The sequence below is a fragment of the Orycteropus afer genome, unplaced genomic scaffold (genome assembly GCF_000298275.1).
Source record: "Orycteropus afer afer isolate SDZICR_OR568_19922 unplaced genomic scaffold, OryAfe1.0 scaffold00163, whole genome shotgun sequence".
Lineage (NCBI taxonomy): Eukaryota > Metazoa > Chordata > Mammalia > Tubulidentata > Orycteropodidae > Orycteropus > Orycteropus afer.
In genome coordinates this window covers 898670-923427 of record NW_006921750.1, presented here as the reverse complement: position 1 = coordinate 923427, position 24758 = coordinate 898670, and the positions used below count along the sequence as shown (strand labels likewise).

General features: G+C 42.4%; 1 protein-coding gene across 1 annotated transcript in view; it reads right to left on the bottom strand.

Moving 5' to 3' along the window:
- Nucleotides 1–24758, bottom strand: part of TSPAN14 (tetraspanin 14) — a 55356-nt gene that overhangs the window by 29525 nt on the left and 1073 nt on the right. The gene's annotated exons all lie outside the window — the stretch shown is intronic.

The following is a 24758-nucleotide window of genomic DNA, read 5'->3' as shown; positions in this document are numbered from 1 at the left end:
GTGCCATCAAGTTGGACCCAACTCATAGCGACCGCTCCTTGGGTTTCCGAGGCAGTATCTCTACAGAAGTAGATTGCCCAATCTAGTGCTGCTATAACAGAATACCAGAAGTAGATGGCTTTAACAAATAGGAATTTATTCTTTTACAGTTTAGGAGGCTAGCAGTATGAATTCAGAGTCCTGGCTCTAGGGGCCCCTCAACCCTGGGCTTCAGTTCTGCCTCATGTTCAAAGCCCACTGGAGCTGGAGGTGTCTCCTATCTCATACAGCTACTGGCTGCTGAGGCTGGTGAACCCAAAGTCACCAGGTAAAATGGCATAATCCAAGATCAGCAGGCAACATGGCAGGCTAATGGTTCAAGTCCAGGAACAAACAATCCCAAGATTGGCAGACAACACAGCAGGTCACTGGTTCACTCAACCAAATGCAGGATCCAAATATGCCAAAAAGCTAGAGACCTTTCTCAAAGCTTCTCCGTATACACTGGAAACAGGCCATACCTTGAAGGCAACTACTTAGCTGCTCACAGCAGATTTCACCATGGAAGTGATTATAATCTCATCATGGGGGAATAAACTACATCCAGCTACCAAGCTACTCAAAGTCACGGCCTAGCCAAGTTGGCACACAACCTTAACTACCACAGGTGTAGAAGTAGAACTATATTATAATCTGAAATTGTCACATATCTGCATTTCTGGATGGTAAACAAAGAAGGTTCTAAAGCCACAATATATTTCTAAGGTGCAAAACTAATGGTGAAATATAACAGAGAGTGGCTACTGTATTCTCCATCAGTCAGCTCTATATATTGTTTTGTATGCAAATTCTTCAGTCCCAAACCATTTAATTCTTGATTTTCTATAGAAAGATTTAGTGATTGGTGCAACTCAAATGTGATTACTAAACATGAAAATTGTTCAAATCACAAACACTGTATGTTGTCATATATAATCCAAAGAAATGGTTTTGGCTTAACTCATCAACTAGAAACTCACATTAATAAAGAAAGTCAGTACTAGAAAGGGATTCTACAATGCATTATTGCTGTTATTACAATAATCACTGAACGTGGACTATCTTCTCAAGGAAGAATATAGTGTTTGGTTCCCCACAAAATGGAAATTTTTGTTTACTTGAACTCGTTGCTCAATTGGATACATTTTTAGTAGGTCACCATCTCAAAATATGGTAAGGTAGAAAATGGCAACTCATTGTATGTGTCTATAACAATGTGTGAAGAATTAATAAACTTAATAAGGGATAAAGTTTGATCAACTATTTTCAGTGAAATAAGCATAGCTCAACATTTCAGTTGATTCTACTCCTTAACTTCCTCATACAGATCAGCTAAGTATTGTTTTAAATAGGTATCTCCAACAGATGGAAAATCTGTCAAGCAATTCATCACATTTATAGCATAAAAAGCCATCCCAGTGAAGAAGTTGCAAATCAATTACTTCACTATTTATGGGAAGTTTGAAAAAATGATTTTTCTAAGTACAAACAAAGGCCAGTCCTATGACAATGCTGCTAACGTGTCTGGGTGTCATAAAAGCATGCAACAGAAAATTTTAGAATGAACATGCTATTTTTATACCACATGCTGTACATTCACTTAATCTTGTAGGACATAGCACAGTACATTATTTTCTGGAAGCAGTTGATTATTTTTCTACCATTCAGTTACTCTACACACTTTTGCTGCCTGTGCTCACCAATAGGCAGCTCTTAAAACATATTTAGGCAATGGCAAAGTACAAAAATGCCTTCCTAACACACATTGGGAAATGCATGCTGTAATAATGAGGGCAACCCTGGAATAATTACACACTCAGATTTGAGATGCTGCGGTGTAGTCAATTACTTAGTATGGCTTTTCTACCCATAAGTCATTGTAAACTCAATGGTGGAATGAGCAACTGAGGAGCTCCTGATTGTAAATGTTATCCACCTGGAGTATTTGTGCTGGGAGTGGCACAAAACAATGTTCTTGGAGGGTCCCACTCTTTCTCAGGTGCTTAGAGTTCTGATGCTATGATTGGCTAGTCTGACCACTCTGCTGGGCTCAAATGGAGGCCTCCTAGAGGCAGAACTCTCTCCGATTGCTGGTTGAGGAAGACTTGCTGCTGAAAGAGACATGTGCTCCTGAAAGAGACACAAGCTGCTGGGAAAGAGACGCAAGAGACACGCATTGTTGAGTAAGACACTGAGGGACATGCACTGCTGGGGGAGAGACTGTGAGAGACTTGGCTGAGAGATGGCGGGCTGGGTAGAGAGACTAAGAGCATTTTTCCTGAACTTGAATTGTAGCCTGGTGCTTCCCTAATAAACCTCATAAACTGTGAGTTCTGCGTGGCCACTGCAGTGAATTATCGAACCCAGGAGAGAGGTGGTGGGTGCTTTGGGAGGAACAGTTGGAGAAAGGGCTGGAGGGAGGCAGCATGTCTGGCCTTGCAGTAATAGGCCTTGGGCTATTGATGGTGATTCTGCCTTCCTCTTGTGGGGTTCTAGGAGATCAGAACATGTGGCCTCCTTGTCCTTTCTGCAGATGTCTTAGAAAATATTGCTAAAGACCAGACAAAATAGGATAGCAAAAGTGAAGCTGAAAACATTGCCAACAAAATGCAAACACTAGAGTGTGTATGTTAGGTTATTGCATTTGACCACTAACCAGAAGGCTGGCGGTTCAAACCCACCAGCCACTGTTTGGACGGAAGGCTGGGCAATGTACTTCCGTAGTTATACCACCTCAGAAACCCAAGGAGGGGTCACTATGAGTAGAGTCCGACTCAATGGCACATAACAACAACAAATTTGAAGTAACATGTGGTGGGGTTAAATTTTTGTGTCAATTTGGCTGGGCCAAGTGGCTGGGAAGCTGCTGGTATTTATTCTCCATGGTGAGTTGTTGTTGTTGTTATGTACTGTTGAGTCAGACCCAACTCATAGCGACCCCTCCTTGGGTTTCCGAGGTGGTATCACTACAGAAGTGGATTGCCCAACCTTCCTTCCCAGGAGTGGCTGGTGGGTTTGAACAGCTAGACTTCTGGTTAGCCGTCAAGTGCCTTATGCACTATGCTACCAGAGCTCCCTCCCATGATAAGACTGGCAATCAACTCCATGGTAGGACCTACCACAAACAGCTGAGTAGCTGCCTTCCGGATGTGTCTACTTCCCGTATGTAAAAAACAGCTTTGGAAATGGTTTCTAGCTTATGGCATGCTTGAACCCTGCATGTAGCTGTGTTGTTATTCAGCAGCTTGCCATGCTCTGCTGACCTTGGGACTTTCAATGGGCTTGAATCAATGGTCTGCCATGTGGTCTGGTAATATCAGAACTGTGCCATTTTATTTGTTGACCTTGGGCTTGTTAGTCTCAGCAGCCAGTAGCTGCCTGAGTGAAGAGATGCCTCTAGCTTCAGTGGACTGGGAGCAAGAGGCAGAGCTGAAGCCCAAGGTCAAGAGGCTCTCACATAGTCCCTAGAGCCTCGCACATTGAACTCAGACTTCTAGCCTCCTGAAATGTAAGAGAATGAACTCCTGTTTGTTAAGGCCATCCCATTTGTGGTATATTCTTGTCAGAACAGCACTAGGTAACCAGAACATAACATAATACAGCATTTTCATTGGATGAGTCAAGCTCTCCAAGATTCTGAAGTAAATTTAAAGACATTGCAGTATGATGGGTTACTTTTATATTGCCTATTTCTAGCCATGGTCTTATAACTCCTACCAAAAGATTGGGTGGACTATGCAAATAAAGTGCTTGTGGCCACCAAGGGGACTTACTGGCCAACTCATTAATAACACAAATAAGGTGCAACCCTGTGGGTTTGGGACCATGCAAATAAGTGTATGGAACCCTATCAAGGTCAGTTTTGCCATCCCACTAGACCTAAAATGGGGAGCTATGGTAGCGTAGTGCTTGAGGCACTTAACTGCTAACCAGGAGGCTGACGGTTCAAAGCCACCAGTTACTCCTCAGAGGAAAAGTTGGGCAATCTACTTCCGTAGTGATACTGCCTCAGAAACCCAAGGAGGGGTCGCTATGAGTCAGGTCAGACTCGACAGCACATAACAGCAACAACAACAGACCTAAAATGGGCCATCCCAGAAGTGGAAAGGGAGGACCTTACAACCACCAAGAAAGAAGGGACACAGGATCCCTGCACTAAGAACCTCCCAGACCCAGGAGGCAAAGAGAGAAAGCTGTACAACTGGAGACAGGGAGAGGTGGCGAGAATCAGTAGCAGCAAAGGCAACAGAACCAGGACACAGTACAGTGGGCTTCCTGGCCCATGAAGCAAGAAAGCTCAGTGACTTCAGATGGGAGTTTTGGTGGCAGTGGGGGCACTTCATGGAAAATTAAGTTTATTGATCCATGAAAAGAGCTAAACACCTTCAGGCTGAGGCTTACTGGTGAGATGGGGTGAAGCTAGAGTGCTCTGTAACACTTGGCCAACCAGGACAGAGGTCAGGCTGGCTCAAAAGGGCTCAGGAACCAAGAGCTGAGAGGCAGAGGGCCAGGGAGAGGCCTGCCTGTGAGCATGACCAAGAGGCTGTCCTGACCAAAGAACTGTATACTGAATCTTCATGACACCAAAGCAACCTGTTAACAAACAAACAAATAAACAAACCCCATAACTGTGTGTATGGTTTGTGAGGTTTGTTTGGCCATTGCAATCAATTATCAAACCCAGCAGAGAAGCAGAATGTTGTGTGAGGGAAGGCTGGTGTCAGAATTGGTATAAAAAAGAAAAATTAGAAAGAGGAGGTATACCTGACCTCTGCTCCATAGGAATCAGCTTTGGGCTGATATTGATAATGATTTCCTCTCCCTGTCATGAAATGAGAGGAGGTCAGATGCCCCCACCACAACATTTTTACACACATGCACAGATCTCTGCCAGTCAGTAACAGGGTATTTACAAAATTTAAGAGAAGATTCTGAAAACACAGCAAATACTGCAAAATAATGATTATCAAGCAGTTCATTGTCACAGAAGCAATAAAAGAAATGACAGAAGTGCTCTAGAAGTACTGAATGCCAGAAATCAATTTTGCAAAACCACATACTCTACCATCACTGATATACTTGAATCTTGCATTAAGAGACTGGTAAAAATGTATGAAGTTCTTTCAGATACATTTCCCTTCTTTAACAATGTGGATATACCTGAAGAATTCAAGAAGTCTTCCAAGAAATTAGTGTGGGCCTATCCCAACAACTTAAATATAAACCTTTACAGAGAAGTGTGACAATTTCACTCTTACATAAGAACTAAATTTATAGATTCAGGAAAAACAAATTTTACTCATGTAGGCATGTATGATTCCATAATAGAAGATAAAATACAATGTATAATTCTCAATGTTGAAACTTCATTACATACATTCATAACTTTAACGATCACAAACTGCACAACAGAATGCTCATTTCCATCCCTAAATAAACTCAAGAACTCTCAAGCATGCAGTAATGATTCCATTAGTGTTCACTGATAAATTATTGTACAATAATAATAAAGACTTGATTCATTACCCTTATACTGTATAGAAATAGATAACGTTTGGCAGTTAATTCTGATGAAATCAATAAATAATCCTTAAGAGCAAAGAACAGAAAGAAATTCTTTTAATATGTTAGAAAAGAAAAATCTAAAAATAACTATAGTAACTTTGTTATATTTGTTTTCTGATCATTAAAGTTATTTTATAATATTTTCATTTGTTCATTTATATTTATATCTTACAAAACAAGCCCCAAATCTGAATGAAACAGCCATTTAAAGCAAAAGCGGTAAAAGTCAATTCTTCATTGTGGGAGATCAACAGAATTTTATCCTGATTGTTGAAACAACTAAGTTCACTAATTCATTTCTTTCACTGTCGAATATGTGGAATATTCTTTTTGTAGGAAATGTGAAATACAATAAAAATCTTTTTACTGAATAGCATATATACCCTACCTCCACTGAAAATTTTATAATCAGTTCATCTCATTCTGCTAAAATGGCATATGTCACTTTTGCATTCAAGTGCTAATATTACAATCACATTTAAAAAGAAGTTATATCATGGATAGCTAAAACACACATATATATATTCACTCACTTTTTCACTTATCAACATGGTGAGGTTTCAAAGACCAGGTAATTATGCAAAACTTAGGTTGGGCAATCTACTTCCATAGTGATACTGCCTTGGAAACCCAAGGAAGGGTTGCTATGAGTTGGGTCTGACTCGATGGCACATAACAACAACAACAACAACAAGTATTATACAAAACTTTAATAACTGATTTTTCAGAAGTAGATCACCAAGCCTTTCTTCCAAGGCACCTCTGGGTACAGATGAAGCCCAAGATTTTGGTTATCACTCAAGCACATTAACTATATGCACCACCAAAAGACTCCGTGCAATAATTAAAGTGTATTAAGTAATACTTGAGGAGGAAAAGGTACCACATCTTCTCAGCAGTGAAAATGAAAATATACTATATGTATTAATAAAACCCTAGACTTTTGCCCCACTACTTGTCTATCAGTTTGTCATACTGTGGTGGCTTGCATATTCCTGTGAGGCTGGAGGCAGGGTCATCCATGGTACACAGGTTTCAGCAGAGCTTTCAGATTAAGACAGACTCAAAAGAAGGAAGAGGCCATCCACTTCTCAAAGAATTGGCCAGTGAAAACCTTATGAATAGCAGTGAAACACTGTCTGGTATTTACCAGAAAACTTCATGAATAGATCTGTAGTGCCAGAAGACATGCCCCTCAGGTCGGAAGGCACTCAAAATACAACTTGGGAAGAGCTGCCTCCTCAGAGTAGAGACAACATTAATGATGTGGATGGAGCAAAGCCTTTGGAACCTCCATCTGCTGATATGGCAAGAGCCAAAATAAGAATAAATAGCTGCAAACATACACTAATAATCGGAACATGGAACGTACAAAATATGAATCTTAGAAAATTAGAAGTTGTTACAAATGAAATGAACACAAAAAAATTGATATCCTAGTCATTAGTGAGCTGAAATGGACTGGTTTGAGCCATTATGAATTAGACAACCATATGGTCTACTGTGCTGAGAATGACAAATTAAAGAGGTATGGGTGTGGCATTCATCGTCACAAAGAGTGTTTAAAGATCTATCCTGAAGTACAATGCTGTCAGTTATAGGATAATATTCATACTCCTACCAGATCAGGAGCTCTGGTAGCATAGTGCCTAAGGCACTTGACTGCTAACCAGAAGCCTGGTGGTTCAAAGCCACCATCCACTCCTCAGAAGGAAGATGGGGTAATCTACTTCCGTAGTGATACTGCCTTGGAAAGCCAAGGAGGGGTCACTATGAGTCAGGTCTGACTCGACGGCACATAACAACAAGGAAGATCAGTTAATACTACTATTACTCAAATTTATGCACCCACCACCAAAGCAAAAGATGAGGAAATTGAAGATTTTTACCAATGTCTACAGTCTGAAATTGACCAAACATGCAATCAAGATGTGTTGATTATCACTGGTGATTGGAATGCAAAAGTTGGAAACAAAAGAGAATCACTGGTAGTTGGAAAATGTGGCCTTGGTGATAGAAATAATGTTAGAGATCGCATGATGGAATTTTGCAAGATCAACAACTTATTCATTGCAAATACCTTTTTTCAACAACACAGATGACAGTTATACACATGGACTTTGCCAGATGGAGTACATAGGAATTAGATCAACTACATCTGTGGAAAGATGCGATAGAGAAGCTCAGTATCTTCAACCAAACAAGGCTAGGAGTTGACTGTGGAACACATGATCAACTGCTCATATGCAAGCTCAAGCTGAAGCTAAAGACAATTAAAACAAGTCCATGAGAGCCAAACTATGACCTTGATTCTGTCCCTCCTGAATTTAGAGACCATCTAAAGAATAGATTTGATGCACTGAACACCAGTGACTGAAAACCTGAGGAATTGTGGGATTATATCAAGAACATCAACCATGAAGAAAGCAAAGGCCATTAAAAAGACAGGAAAGGCAGAAAAGACCAAAATGTATGTCAGAAGAGACTCTGAAACTTCACCTTGAATGGAGAGTAGCTAAAGCGGATAGAAGAAATGACAAGATACAAGAACTGAACAGAAGATTTCAGAAAGCAGCCCGAGAAAACAAAGTCAATTATTATAATGAAATGGCAAAGACCCTGGAGTCCATGCTTGGCATTTCTCAAGCTGAAAGAAATGAAGAAGAAATTAAAGCCTCAAGTTGCAATATTGGGAGTTTCTATGGGCAAAATATTGACTGATGCAGGAAACATGGAAAGAATACACAGGGTCACTGTCCCAAAAAGAATTGGTCAATGTTCATCCATTGCAGGAGGTGGAATATGATCAAGAACCAATGGTACCAAAGGAAGAAGGTGAAGCTGCACTGAAGGAATTGGCAAAGAAAAAGGCTCCAGGAATTGACAGAATACCCAATGAGATGTTTCAGCAAATGGATGCTGTGCTGGAGCCACTCACTCGTCTATGACAAGAAACTTGGAAGACAGCTACCTGGCCAAATGCCTGAAAGAGATCTACATTTGTACCCACTCCAAAGAAAGGTGATCCCACAGAATGTGGAAATCATCAAACAATATCATTAATATCACACACAAGTAAAATCTTGCTGAAAATAATTCAAAAACAGTTGCAGCAGTATATTGACAGAGAGCTTCCAGAAATGCAAGCTGGATTCAGAAGAGAATGTGGAACAAACGATATGATTGCTGATGTCAAGCTGTATCTTGGTTGAAAGCAAAGAATATTAGAAAGATGTCTACTTGTGTCTTATTGACTATGCAAAAGCATTCAATTGTCTGGATAATAACAAATTATAGATAACATTGAGAAAAATGGAAATTCTAGAATACTTCACTGTGCTCATCAGGAACCTGTACAAAGACCTTGTTCAAACAGAACAAGGGGATACTGCATGATTTAAAATCAGGAATGGAGTGTGCCAGGGTTGTATCCTTCTACCACACTTATTCAATCTGTATGCTGAGCAAATAATCCGAGAAGCTGGACTATATGAAGAAGAGTGTGGCATCAGGATTCGAGGAAGACTCATAATAACCCAAAGTATGCAGGATGACACAACTTTGATTGCTGAAGAAAGGATGACTTGAAGAACTTACTAATGAAGATTGAAGACTACAGTCTGTAGTATGGACTATACCTCAGCATTGAGAAAACAAAAATCCTCACAATTGGACCAATAAACAGTATCACAATAAATGTAGAAAAGATTGAAGTTGTCAAAGACTTCATATTACTTAGTTCTACAATCAACATCAATGGAAGGAGCAGTCAAGACACCACACTTGACGTATTGCACTGGGAAAATGTGTTGCAAAAGACCTCTTTCAAGAAAGTGCTGAAGAGCAAAGATGTCTCTCTTAAGACTAAAATGCACCTAACCCAAGCCATGGTATTTTCATTCGCCTCACATGCATGTGAGAGCTGGACAATGAATAAGAAGACCGAACAAGAGTTGATGCTTTTGAGTTGTGGTGTTGGTGAAGAATACGGAAAGTACCACGGACTGACAAAAGAACTAACAAATCTGTCCTGGAAGAAGTGCAGCTGGAATGCTCCTCAGAAGCAAGAATGGCCAGACTTCATCTCACCTACTTGGGTCATGTTGTCAGAAGGGACCATTCACTGGAGGAGGATATCATTCTTGGTAGAGTGGTGGGTCAACGAAAAAGAGGAAGGCCCTCAACGAGATGGATTGACACAGTGGCTGCAACAATGGGCTCAGGTATAGCAATGATTGTAAGGTTGGCACAGGACCGGGCAGTGTTTCATTCTGCTGTACACAGGGTCACTATGAGTCAGAGCCAACTCAATGTCACCCAACAACAACAACAACAACAGACGTTTCCCTTTTGACTAAAGTAATTACCAGAAGATGGAAGCAGAGGAACCATTCGTACTAAAACCTGGAGATCAAACCTTGAGATCACATCAAAAGGGCAGAGTTCAGCTCAAACAAAACCAATTCTACATCAGTCAGAGTAGTTCAAAAGCAACCGAGTATGGGAGGTACTGAATTCTCTATCAGTGGCCAGAGTACAATCAAAGGCCAGTTCCACCTGCAAATATGGTGTCTGACCTTAAAGACCTTCCACTCAGACTTCCCTTGTCTCTCTTGGAGAAGATGACCAATTTGCCTGGGGCAGTTTAAATGTCCTCCTATTTTTCTGATATAACTCTTAATACCTCTCTTTAATGTCAAAAGTGTCATGATTTGGACCACTACTCTTATGTTCCCCCTACTCATGGAGGAGTTTGTTACTTGGAAGGAGGGGGCTTCAAGCCAGGCTGGTCAAAGAGCATAAAGTCTCTGTGTCCATGACCTCATCTCACTCAGAAACAGGCTCCAGACCAAGTTAGGCTCTGATGCTCACTTCTGCATTATCATTGTACAATCAGGGAAGCTGTAGCTCAGATATGCCCATCACTGAGAGAGACACTGGAAGAGTTTTGTCTTAAAAAAATTTTCAAACTAAAGACAAGTGGGGGGCTCTCCTCTCTATGAACCACAGGCTTGTTCTCTGCAGCAGATGGGTCTCTGTTCATTTTAAATCTAGCTCTGAAATGGATTCAGGCAAGGGCTTTGTCCAAACCTCTGCAGATCAAGTGCAGTGCTTGTGGTGGAGAATACCCCTTGAGCTGAAGTTGTCACCTGATTCCTCCCTTTACAGGATTCACTCAGCAAGACCAGGAAAATTCAGATTCTTTGTGGAGCTGGGTAGGGTGTGAGTGAACAAAGATAAGGGCCATCCATAAAGGCTCTTCTAGGCTCTTCTCCCAGCCTCCCTTCGCTAGCAGTCAAAGTGAGATTTCCCAGGTAGCAGAACAAAGTTTGAGGGCAGTGGTGTTGCAGTGATAGAATTCTCATCTTCCATGCAGTAGCCTCAGGATTGATTCCCCACCAATGCACATCAAGTGCGGTCACTACCCATCTGTCAAAAGAGGCTTGTATGTTGCTCTGATGCTGAGCAGGCTTCAGAGGAGCTTCCAGAGTAACACAGACTATAGGCAGCATTCCATTCAATGGCAGCTACTAAAAACAACAGAAACAGGTATCACTCCATCAAAGAATGGTATTTTTAAGAAAGTAAAAAGGGGCAGTGCTCTCAAAATGCTAGGATGGTTGGATGCATTGCCTCCCTTCTAATATCCTCATAAAGGAGCCTGATGAAACAATGGTTAAGCACTCAGTTGCTAACAGAAAAGTTGGTGGTAAACCCATCAGCCACTCCAGGGAAGAAAAGACCTGGTGGTCTGCTCCCATTAAGATTAGAACTTAGGAAACCCTATGGGGCAGTTCTATGCTATCCTATAGGGTTCAGTATAAATCAGAATGGCCTCAAGAGCACATAACACCAACAACATCCTTGTGATAAGGACCTAATGACACCCAACTTCATGATCACTGTACATCAGGAAGAAAGATGTAAACATCAATGGCATCTCTACTTCTCATTCAAACAGGTATTTACAATCGCTCAGAAATCTCAGCTCTGAAATTAAGAGGGAGAAAGCATTCAAAAAATTGTTAGATTAGGAAGAGGAGGAGGAAATGGAATGTGTGGCTAATTGCCTCCAGGAACAAATGGCTCCTTTCCCATGAGACCAGACACTGGGTGGTACCTGGCATTAATTACTAAACATTCTGAACAAAAATTCTATAGAAGTTTGTACTCTATTGAAGAATCCTGATCAAAATGGGGAAAATGTAGATCAGAATTTCAAACTCTCATGGATTCTAGACTTTCTGGAGGCACAGAGGCTGGATCAATGCTTCAAACTATTGCCCTGAGATAACCTTTAAACTTTAAACCAAAAATATCCCCGGAAGTCTTCCAAAATAATAGTTTAGCTTAACCAGTTAAAAAAAAGTTTGCCTTGAGCATTATGTTCTTTTAAAATCTATCTGCAAGGTATCAAACTGAGTACAGCAACTCCAAAGACTAGCTAAGAATGTTGGGGGGCAGTGAATTTATGTTAATTGGGGAGGAACAACTCAGAGAAGGAGAATTAGACTGGTTGTACAACTGGAAGAATGTAATCAATGTAACTGAATTGTACATGTAGAAACTTGAATTTGTGTATACTTTACTTTATATATTCTCAATGCAGAGGGTCAATAAAAAAGAAGGTCCTCGATGAGATGGATTAACACAGTGGCTTCAACAAAGGGCTCAAACAGAGTAATGATTGTGAGGGAGGCACAGGATCAGGGAGTGTTTTGTTTTGTTGTACAGAGTCACTAAGAGTCTGAAATGACTGATGACACTTAAAAACAATAACATAGATTTAAAATTTTGTTGTTGTTGTTAGGGTGCTAAAGGTGTATGTGGTAGTTAACTTTACATGTAAACTTGGCTGGGCCTCGTTGAGTGGCTGGGCAGCTGGATGTAATATTCCCCATGATGAGACTGGTAATCAACTCCATGGTGCAATCTACTGTGAGGAGCTGAGGAGCTGCCTTAGGAATGTTGTCTCCTGCCTGGAAGCCTTAGGGAACGGTCTCTAGCTTATGGCATGCTTGAACCCTGCATGTACCTGTGTCATTGTTCAGAAGCCTTCCATGCTCTGCTGACCCTGGGACTTTCAATGGACTTTAATGAATGGCCTGTCGTGTGGTTTGATAACACCAGAACTGTGCCTTTTTCCTTGTCAGCTTTGGGCTTGGCAGTCTCGCAGCCAGCAGCTGTCTGAGTGAAGAAAACCCTCCAGCTTCAGTGGGCCAGGAGCTGGAAGCAGAACTGAAGCCTAAGATTGAGGGGCTTTCACCCAACCCCTAGAGCCTGGCACTCTGAACTCAGACTTAAAGCCACCAAACTGTAAGAGAATAAACTCCTGTTTCTTCAAGCCATCCGACTTGTGGTATATTCTTGTCAGAGTGGCACTAGGTAACCAGAACAATATTTGTCTATAAGAAATGTCTATTGTAAAAATAATTTCCATTTGGGGCAAACTGAATAAACCTTGTGTTTGCCTCAGCATCTAGGACAGGTCAAAGAAACAATCAGTTGCTTTCTGCATAGGCCAATACTTGAGCCACCTCAGGCCTTCAAATTTGCCTCCTAAACAAATGGTCCACTATCTACATGGGAAATACTTCTGCTCCATATGGTTCATCATCATTGATGTTGTTGTTATGTGCCATCAAGTTGGACCCAACTCATGGCAACCCCTCCTTGAGTTTCCAAGGCAGTATCACTACAGAAATAGATTGCCCCATCTTCCTTCCATGGAGTGGCTGGTGAAGTGCCAGCCTTCTGGTTAGCAGTCAAGTACTTTAGGCACTATGCCACCAGAGCTCTTATGGTTCATCATTAGTTCACCCAAACAAAAATAAATACCAACAACATCCAGACATATCTGGGCTTAGCTTCAAGATAACCCAGAGGTTAAAACTAAACCAGTTCATAACATACTACACAAAGCATTGTTCTACCTCCTACTTTGGCAAGTAGTGACTGGGATCTTAAAAGCTTGCAAGCAGTCATCTAGATGCAGCAATGGGTCTCCCCTCGTTCAGAGCAAAAAAGAATGAAAAAAAACAAAGATTCATGGAAACAATTTGTCCTAAAGAGTGGTATACCATGCGATCCTCAGCCTATACGACTATGAGACCAGAAGAACTAGATGGTACTGTCAACCACTCAGAGGGGGATCTATGTAGGAGATCCTGGATAGAGAGGGAAAACAATGTGGGACAAAACTCAAAATCATTTGGGGGGAAAAAAAAAAGGGAGACCAGGTTTGCTGGTCTGACAGAGCCTGGTGGAACCACTGAGACTACGGTCCCTAGCTTCCTTTCAGGTCTGGAATTGAACCCACACCTGTGGCTTCCAGCCAAATAAAAGACAGGCATAAGAGTTGAACATGTACCTGAGGTAGATACATCCCTTGGAAAGAACAATCATGGGAGAAAGAAGGGCTGTTTATGCATAGGGAGACAGTTCAGGGGGCAGGAGTGCATGGAGGGATGGACACAGGGAAGAGGTAACTATCGGGAGGAAGTCAGAGGGGAGGTAAACTGTTGCATTGGGGTAAACTGTCATTGTCATCAGACAACATGTATGTGAACTTCTGTATGGAAAGTGAATTTGCTCGGTAAACTTTCACCCAAATCACAATTAAAAATAATAATAATAATAAACTAGACCAGTTGCTTTTGAATCAATTCCAACTCACTGACCGCCCATGTGTCAGAAAAGAACTATACTTCATAGGTTTTCAATGGCTGATTTTTCAGAAGTAGATCACCTGGACTTTTTTTTTTTTTTTTTTATTAATGCATTTTATTGAATAAACCTTTTATGTACAGTGAAATACACCAAACTAAAGTGACATGAGTCAATGCTTTTTCTTCTTTTCTTCTCTCTCTTTTTTTTTTTGCAATGTTCCCTCCCCACCCCTCTCCCCTCTCTGGTAACCGACAAAGTTTTGTTCCATATATAAACGTTTCCTCGACCCTCCACAACAATGAACTCATACCATATTTCTCCTTCTGTGATTGACTTATTTCACTCAGCATAATGTCCTCCAAGTTCATCCATATTATGCGGTGTTTCGCAGACTCTACGTTATGCTTTAGAGCTGCATAGCATTCCATTATGTATATGTACCACAGTTTGGTCATCCACCCTTCTGCTGATGGACACATAGGTTGTTTCCATCTTTTTGCTATTGTAAATAGTGCTGCGATGAACATGAGTGTGCATATATCTGTTCCTGTCCTCACACTCACTGCTATAGGATATATACCTAGTAATGGGATTGCTAGGTCAAATGGTATCTCCAGTTCCAGCTTTCTAAGGAATCACCATATTGCTTTCCACAGTAGTTGTATCACTTCACAGTCCCACCAGCAGTATATGAGAGTCCCAGTCTCTCCACATCCCTGCCAGCATTTGTTTTTCTATCTTGTTGAACCTTGCCATCAGTGCGGGGGTGAGATGGTATCTCATTGTTTTGATTTGCATCTCTCTGATGGGCCAATGATTGTGAACATCTCATCATGTATTAGCTGGTCACCTGAATATCCTCCTTGGTGAAGTGTCTATTCATGTCTTCTGCCCATTTTTCAATTGGACCGTTAATTCCTTTGCTGTTGAGGCACTGGAGTTTTCTATAAATCTTAGAGATAAGTCCCTTGTCACCTGGTCTTTCTGGGCAGACTCAAACCTCCAGCCTTTCAGTTACAGCTAAGCAAGTGAATCATTTGCACCACCCAAGGTCTTTGTCGTTGTTGTTGTTGTTATGTGCCGTCGAGTCAGCCCTGACTCATAGCGACCCCTCCTTGGTTTCCGAGGCAGTATCACTACGGAAGTAGGACTGCCCAACCTTCCTTCCAAGTAGGGAAATATAAATGAAACAAGATCAGCATAAGTGAGTTTTCTAAGTTGGATGATAGAAACATGGGGCTCATTATTATTTTATTTTTCCATTCTGTCCATTAAAAATTTTTATTCTCTGAAAAGGCAAGAGCTTAGCATTATCATTTTATACATTTTCAACAACTCATGAGGCAGACAGCAGGCAGGTAAGATCATTATTTCAGAATGACAACACCAAATCTTGTCACAGTCACTCCACTCAGGTAAATCTAGACAGATACCCAGGTGTAGGTGACCAGAGCTATCCTGCACTTCTCACTGCACAGTACACTGAACTGAGTCTGTTTACCCCATTCCTCAGGACCCATTTCACACCCCAGCTCCATTCCACTAAGAACCCAGGAGGGGATCCAGGCAGCCTGAGGAAGGCTCCTGGCCTCCTATGCTCATTTCCTTAACCAACTCTCTCATACCTAATTTTCTTGACTATTCAGTTTTGTCCCTTCCTATTAAGCACACCAACTGAAAGACGATTAACTCTCAGCCACACACACTCTGCGAATTCTGCAAAACTTGACATTCTCATCACTAGGCTTACTTGTTACAATTCTGGATTAATGAATTCCATTATTTGAATCTGGATCTGCAAATGTATTATTAGGCCAGTGACTAGAGCTCCCCAAGAACACATAATTGTTTTGAAAGGCTCTGAAGAAACAGATATTTCTAGGTATGCAGCAGCAGTGTGAGAGTTTCTCATACTGTCAAAGTCAGGATGAAAGTTAGCAATAGAGGCACAAGGTCATCCACCACCAGAGATGGGGGACACTGGTATGTAAACGTCCAAAGTGACAGGTGGCCTGTCTGGCCCAGAAAGTACTCCACCAGTGTCAGGGGCAGGGAAAATATAAGGTGGGGCCAGAAGGCTCTTTTCGCACAGGAAGCAATACAGGGCTGGGAGTCCACACATCACATGGCTGGGGCAACCACAGGAACCACATCAAGTGTCAAGTATTGCCCCATTTTCAGGGATGTGATAGTTAATTTTATGTGTTAACTTAGCTAGCCTATGGTTCCCAGAAGTTTGGCCAAACCCTAGATTAGTTGCTTTCATGGAACAGTTGTTGTGAGTTATAGCTGAATCAGCCCCCAACTCGTGGAGACATCACACACAATGGGATCAGACATAGGATCCATAGGAATTTTCACTGGCTTATTATAAGAAGTAGATCACCAGGCCTTTCTTCCTAGTCTGTCTTAGTCTGGAAGCTCTGCTGAAACTTCAGCATCATGCTAACATGCAAGCCTTAACTGGCTGCACCTAAGGTACACTGACCTGGAACTGAACCAGGTATCCTACATAGAAAACAAGAACTCTAGCACTGTACCACCACTGCCAAGAAGCTCTGACGGCACAGTGGGTAAGGCATTTGACTGCTAACTGGAAGATCAGTGGTTCAAACCCACCAGCTGCTCTGCTGGAGGAAGATGGAACAATCTACTTCCATTGATTTTACAGCCTCGGAAAGTATGAGTCAGAATCAACTCAATGGCAGTGACTTTGAGTGTCTATGCCTCTTTAAGGAGCTCTGGTGGTGCAGTCCCTAAGGCATTTGACTGCTAACCAGAAGGTCAGAGGTTCAAATCCACCAGCCACTCCAAGGAAGTAAGATGGGCCAATCTACTTCCATAAAGATTTACTACCTCGGAAACCCAATGGGAGTCATTATGAGTCGGAATCAACTCGATGGCAGTGAGTTTGTATTTTTTTTTGTTTTTCATTTTTGTTTTTTTACCACCACTGCCTTCCATGGAACAGTTAGTTACCAGTTGCAATAAAGTTGACTGATTCATAGGGGCCTCATGTGTGTCAGAATAAACCTGTGTTCCATATGCTTTCCAATAGCTGATTTTTCATAAGATCACCAGCCCTTTCCAAGGCGCTTCTGGGTGGACTTCAACACCAATGTATGTTACCAGCTAAGCACTTAACCATTTGGGCCACTCCAAATAGTTACATGTAATTAAGTAAGTTGGCCATGCATAGAGAACATTACTTTCCATAAAAGTAACAATTCTACATCTAATGTATTCTAATGTAATGCAACCAATCAATGAGTTCAGGTATACACAGAGACACATGCACATTAGGGAAAAAGATGTCATGTGAGGATCATCTGTCTACACACCAAAAGGCAAGGAATGTCCAGAGCTACTTTAAAGAGGTCATTTGCTGATCTGCCCAGTGCAATACATCATCTCCTATCTTGACTGCCGCTTCCACTGCTGTTGATTGTATAACCAAGTAATACATAATGCTGACAACTTCAATCTTTTCTCCATTTATTGTGACGCTGCTTATTGGTCCAGTTGTGAGGATTTTCATTTTCTTTATGTTGAGACGGAATCCATACTGAAGACTAAAGTCTTTAATCTTCATCAGTAAGCAGTAAGTCCTTCAAGTCATCCTCACTTTTAGCAAGCAAAGTGGTGTCATCTGCTTATCACAGGTTGTTAACGAGTCTTCCTCCAATCCTGATATCACATTCTTCTTCATATAGTCCAGCTTCTAGGATTTGTTCAGCATACAGATTGAATTAAGAATGGTAAAAAGATACAACCCTGACACATTCCGTTCCTGATCTTAAACCATGCAGTATGCCCTTGTTCTGTTGGAATGACAGCCTTCTGGTCTATGTCCAGGTTCCTGATGAACACAATGAAGTGTTCTGGAATTCTCATTCTTCTCAATGTTAACCATAATTGGCTATGATCCACACAATCGAATGCTTTTGCACAGTCAATAAAACACAAGAAAACATCTTTCTGGTATTCTTTGCTTTCAGCCAAGATTCATCTTGACATCAGCAATGATATACCTCGTTCTACATCCTCTTCTGAATCCAGCTTGCAGTTTGGGAAGCTCTCTGTCAATATACTGCTGCAACTGTTTTTGAATTATCTTCAGCAAGATTTTACTTGCATGTGATATTAATGATATTGTTTGATAATTTCCACATTCTGTGGGATCACCTTTCTTTGGAATGGGTACATATATGGATCTTTTCCAGTCAGCTGGCCAGGTAGCTGTCTTCCAAGTTTCTTGGCATAGATAAGTGAGTGCCTCCAGTGCAGCATCCATTTGCTGGAACATCTCAATAGATATTCCATCAATTCCCAGACTCCTGTTCTTTGCCAATTCCTTCAGTGCTGTTTCACCTTCTCCCTTTGGTAACATTGGTTCTTGATCATATTCCACCTTCTCCAATTCTTTTTGATACAGCAACTGTGTATTCTTTCCATCTTTTTTTCATGTTTCCTGCATCTTTCAAATATTTTGCCCATAGAATCTTTCAATATTGCAATTCAAGGCTTTAATTTCCTCTTCATTTCTTTCAGCTTGAGAAACACTGAGCATGTTCTTCTCTTTTGGAATTGTGACTCTAGGTCTTTGCACATTTCATTATAATTGTTGACTTTGTCTTCTCAAGTTGCTCTTTGAAATCCTCTGTTCAGCTCTTGTATCGTGTCATTTATTCCATTTGTTTTAGCTACTCTCCATTCGAGGGCAAGTTTCAAAGTCTCTTCTGACATCAATTGTGGTCTTTTCTGCCTTTCCTGTCTTTTTAATGACCTTCTTTCTTCATGGATGATGTTCTTTATGTCATCCCACAATTTCTCTGGTTTTCAGTCACTGGAGTTTAATGCAGCAAATCTATTCTTTAGATGGTCTCTAAATTCAGGAGGAATATATTCAAGGTTATATTTTGGCTCCATGGACTTGCTTTAATTGTTTTCAGCTCCAACTTGTACTTGCATATGAGGAACTGGTGGTCTGTTCCACAGTCAGCTCCTGGCCTGGTTTTAGCTGAAGATATTGAACTTCTCCATTGCCTCAAGACCACAAATGTAGTCAATCTGTTCCTGTGTACTCCATCTGGCAAAGTCTACATGTATAGCTGTCATCTGTGTTGCTGAAAAAAGATATTTGCAATGAATAAGTCATTAGTCTTACAAAATTCTATCATGTGATCTCCAGCATTATTTCTATCACCAGGCCATATTTTCCAACTACCGGTGATTCTTCTTTGTTTCCAATTTTTGCATTCCAATCACCAGTGATAATCAACACATCTTGATTGCATATTTGGTCAATTTCAGAATGCAGAAGTTAGTAAAATTCTTCAATTTCCTTGTCTTTGGCTTTGGTGAATAATAGCAGTATTAACTAGTCTTCCTTGTAGGCGTATGGATATTATCCTATCAGTGACAGCACTGTACTTCAGGATATATCTTGAAACATTCTTTGTGACCATGAATGCCAAGCCATTCCTCTTCAATTTGTCATTCCCAGCATAATAGGTCATATGGCTGTCTGATTCAAAATGGCCAAAACCAGTCCATTTCAGCTCACTAACGCCTACTATAGGAGCTCTGGTGCCATAGTGCCTAAGGCATTTGACTGCTAACAAGAAGGATGGCTGTTCAAACACACTAGCCACTCCCCGGAAGGAAGACTGGTCAATCTACTTCCATAGTGATATCACCTTGGAAACCCAAGAACGGATCACTATGAGTCAGATCTGAGTCAATGGCAGTAAGTTTGGTTTTTAGTGGTTTTCATGCCTAGGATATTGATCTTTATGCATTCTATTTCATTTTTGACAACTTCCAATTTTCCCAGATTCAGACTTTGTACATTCCATTTTCTAATTATTGGTGGTTATTTGCAGTTGTTTCTTCGCATTTTGAGTTGTGCCACATCAGCAAATGGAGGTCCCAAAAGCACTCTATCCACATCACTAAAATCAGCTCTACTCTGAGGAAGCAACTCTTTCCAAGTCTCATTTTGAATACCTCCATACGTGAGGGGTTCATCTTCTGGCACTGTCTCGGATAGTATTTCAGGCTATTCATGAAGCTTTCCAGTAATAGATCAAACACTGTTTCACTGCTAATCATATGGTTCTCACTGGCCAATTCTCTGAGAAGTGGATGGCCTCTTCTTTCTTCTGAGTCTGTCTTAGTTTGGAAGCTCCACTGAAACCTGTCCACCATGGGTGACTGTTCTGGTTACCTACTCTGGCAGAAATATACCACAAATAGGAATGGCCTTAACAAACAGGAGTTTATTCTTACACTTTGGAGGATTTAAGTCCAAGTTCAAAGTGCCAGGCTCTAGAGGCTGGGTGAAAGCCCCTCAACCTTGGGATCCAGCTCTACCTCCTGCTCCTGGCCCACTGGAGCTAGAGGCACTTCTTCACTCAGACAGCTGCTGGCTACTGAGGCTGAGAAGCCCCAAGGTTGACAAGTAAAAAGGCACAGTCCCAATGTTACCAAACCACATGGCAGGCCATTAACTCAAGTCCATTCTAAGTCCCAAGGTCGGCAGAGGCTGCTGAGTAATGACACGGCTACATGCAGGGTCCAAGCATGCCATAAGCTGGAGACCATTCCCAAAGCTGCTTCTTACATATGGGAAGCAGACTACATACCCAAAGGCAGCTACTCAGCTGCTCCCAGTAGATTCCATCACGGAGTTGATTACTAATCTCATCATGGGGAATACACTACATCCAGCTGCCCAGCGACTCAACCAGGTCCAGCCAAGTTGACACAAAAACATAACCACCACAATTCCACCCCTTGTCAACTTGGCACCTGTACAGATCTTCAATGGGTGATATCTATACAGGTCTCCTCCACTGGGTGGCTCCAGTCCCCTAGTTCCTCTAAATGGTGACTTCACTCCCTTGGCCTGGAGGGCCCTGTTCCTCTCCCTCTTGGGCATGGCAGCCCCACCCCCTCACTCTTGGGCAGCAGCTATGGCTCCATCTCACTGGCTCACATGAACGAGCAGCCCCACACTCCAAAACCAAGTTGGTAAAGGCCTGGCTCTTTGAAACCTAGGGGGCTGTGGTCATTCCACTCCCAAAGGCCATGGTCCCACCCTTAAGGCTTAGGCAGCTCTGCTTCTGTTTCCTTTGTCTCTCCACTTCAGCCGATTAATGCCGAAGGCAGCCCACTCCACTGGAAATCTTCCTGCCCCCAAAGCATTCAGCTTTCTTGCTCCAAGGGACAGCCAACCTACTACTATGCCAGTCTTTTTACCAATAATGCCCAAAGGCAACCCACTCCGCCAGTAAGCCTCTTAACCAAAGGCATCAAGCTTCTCTTCCATGGGCTGGTAAGGCTGTCACTATCTCATGCCAGTTCTCTCAGCTCTGCTCCTGCCGTCTCTCATGCTGATCTCTGGGCTCTGCTCCTGCCATCTCTCATGCCGTTTCTTGCTCTGCTCCTACCATCTGTCATGCCGTATTTTGGGGTCTCTCTGACAGGGTCTCAGGTCAAGGACATACTCCATTCCCATTTCCACATTTTAGGTATCTGTCAGAGCAGCACCCCACTCTCTCAGTACCAAATTCTGTTCTGGTTACCTAGTGCCACTCTGGCAGAAATATACCACAAATAGGAATGGCCTTAACAAACAGGAGTTTATTCTTACACTTTAGAGGCTTTAAGCCCAAGTTCAAAGTGCCAGGATCTAGGGGCTGGGTGAAAGCCCCTCAACCTTGGGGTCCAGCTCTACCTCCTACTCCTGGCCCACTGGAACTAGAGGCATTTCTTCACTTAGACAGCTGCTGGCTGCTGAGGCTGAGAAGCATCAAGGTTGACAAGTAAAAGGGCACAGTCCTGATGTTACCAAACCACATGGCAGGCCATTAACTTAAGTCCATTCTAAGTCCCAAAGTCAGCAGAGCATAGCAGGCTGCTGAGCAACGACACAGCTGCACGCAGAGTCCAAGCATGCCATAAGCTAGAGACCATTCCCAAAGCTGCTTCTTACATATGGGAAACAGACTACATACTCAAAGGCAGCTACTCATCTGCTCCCAGTAGATTCCACCATGGAGTTGATTACCAATCTCATCATGGGGAATACTACATCCAGCTACCCAGAGACTCAACTAGGCCCAACCAAGTTGACACAAAAACATAACCACCACAGTGACCCTGCTGGCATTTTGAAACACCGGTGGCATAGCCTCCAGCTGCACAGCAACACACAAGCCACCAGAGTATGACAAACTGACAGACGAGTGGTGGTAAAGCTACCTATTTGTAGTATTTGTGTTACAGCAGCATTGTTGTTGTTGTTGTTGTTGTTGTTGTGCCGTCGAGTCGGCCCCGACTCATAGCGACCCCTCCTTGGGTTTCCTAGGCAGTTATCACTACGGAAGTAGGATTGCCCAACCTTCCTTCCGAGGACAGCAGCATTAGGTAACTAAAATAAAGGACAATGATGAGGTTGTTGTGAAAAGGCTGTCTGAGGACAGGAAAAGGCCCCAGGGTAAAAGGCCAAGCCATTGGACCCCACTTATGTGTCCAGGACAAAAAAAAAAAAAACAATAGTTCGAGACAGGCCTCAAAATCAAGTGTAAAAGGCTAATAAGTATTACTGAGTCCACCTTGTGATTAAGAGTTCTAGTACAGGTCAGAAACACCAAAATTGGTGGTAGAAGCAAAAAGTGGCCTCATGGCCACTCATTCCAGCCTTTCTCCTCTTATCTGTCTCCTTCCTTCATAGCCACCTACAAAGCATACTTGTTTAATGGTTTTAAAAGCCTCTGTGCACAATCATGCCCTCTTCCCCTCCTTCACAGGATCAATGCCTTCCTCTCCCAGGACCAATCCCATTGGCAATACATACATATAAAATTGCCCTTAACTTCATGACCACCTCCAGTCAGTGCCCAATTTCTCTCTTCTTCTTTAGGGCAAGAGTCCTTGAAAGAACTGTCATGAGTCATATCTCTACCACCTCATCTCACACTGACTCCTTGACTGATTCCAGCTTGATTTCCATCACCCCCAGAGCAGGTGGCTGCTGTCATTAAGGTCACCTAACAGCTTTCATTCTGTCAAAGCCAACAGTACCTTTCTGTCCTCACCTCCTCTGCCTAGATGTATCTGTTCAACAGTGGTGCTCTGTAGCATCTGACAAAGATGACTGCTATTTTCTATTTGAAAGGCTTCCTCTAGGCTCCACAACAACAAAGTCTCCTGGTCTTCTTTTGTGTTTCAAGCCACTCACTCACAGCCTACTTTGGAGTACATGTTCCTCTGCAACTCAATCTCTAGCACCCTAGGGCTAAATCTTCAGATCTCTCTTCTGCTCCATCAAGATGCTCTCCTTCAATGACTTCATCTAGTCCACTCCCTCTGGTGATGGTTGCCAAGACCTTCATCTCCAGGACAATCACTAATCCAGGAAACTGACTTTCATGCAGCTGGTTAAAGAACAACTCAAACTTATATTCTTCCCCAACCCCCACCATCTCACTCTGCAGAATCCTTCTACATTTGTATATCAAATCACACTGTCATACTCACAACAGTCCCTTATTATGACCTGCAGGGTTCTACATGACCTGGCCCCTGTCTGTTTCTTTCCCCACCTGCACTCACTCTGCTCTAGCCTCATGGTTACCTTTTTGCCCTTAGCACATGCCAAACTCATTCCTGTCCCAGGGCCTTTGCATCTGCTGCTCTCTCTGCCAGGAGCTTCTTTCCCCAGATCCCCTTAGTTCTCAAGTCGAAACTCATAAATAATCTCCTCCATAATATCTTCCTTAACCATTCCAGCCAAGGAGCTTCTCCCTCCCTGCTCTCTTGCCACTCAGTGGGCTAATAACACTGCTTTTAGTTAAGTATCAAAATGGAAGGGGACAGGTCCAAGCATAGCCTGCCACCTCTCCCCATGGCCCACAATGAACCTTGTGCTTAAGATCAGTTGTGTTGATCTGGCATCTTGGATGATGTGTGTGTGTGTGGGGGGGGGGTGCTCTGGTCTACCTCTAAACTACTCTTAGCTATCCCATACATAAATGTTTCTTTTTTACCACTTCTACTGTTCGGGGGGGGGGGGGGGGGTGCTGATTCCCCTGTACTGGGATGTCCTGACCCGAAACACATCCCACAGCAGCTGGGAGGCTATCAGCACATCCTGCTACCCCTATCCCAAGCACATGTGAAGAGTCCCAGGAATTTCTTAACTAAATGTGTGCATTATATGGCACCTGGCCAACTCCTTTGCTGTTTTCAGTTCCACATGGGAAGAGAACAAGGTCCCTCTCCTGAAGCACAAGAGGCATGTACGTAGAACACCAGCCCTGAATTGGCTGTGGGAAATGACCCACTGGTCAAGGGAATCCAACACCCTCTATTGTAGCTGACCTTGCTCTGTCTCTTCTCTATATGAGTAAAGTGTTGTCCCATCTAATGCCTGTGTGCAAAAACGGCAAGGAGGCCACATGTTCTGACCTCCTCTAATCCCACAAGAGGAAGGCAGA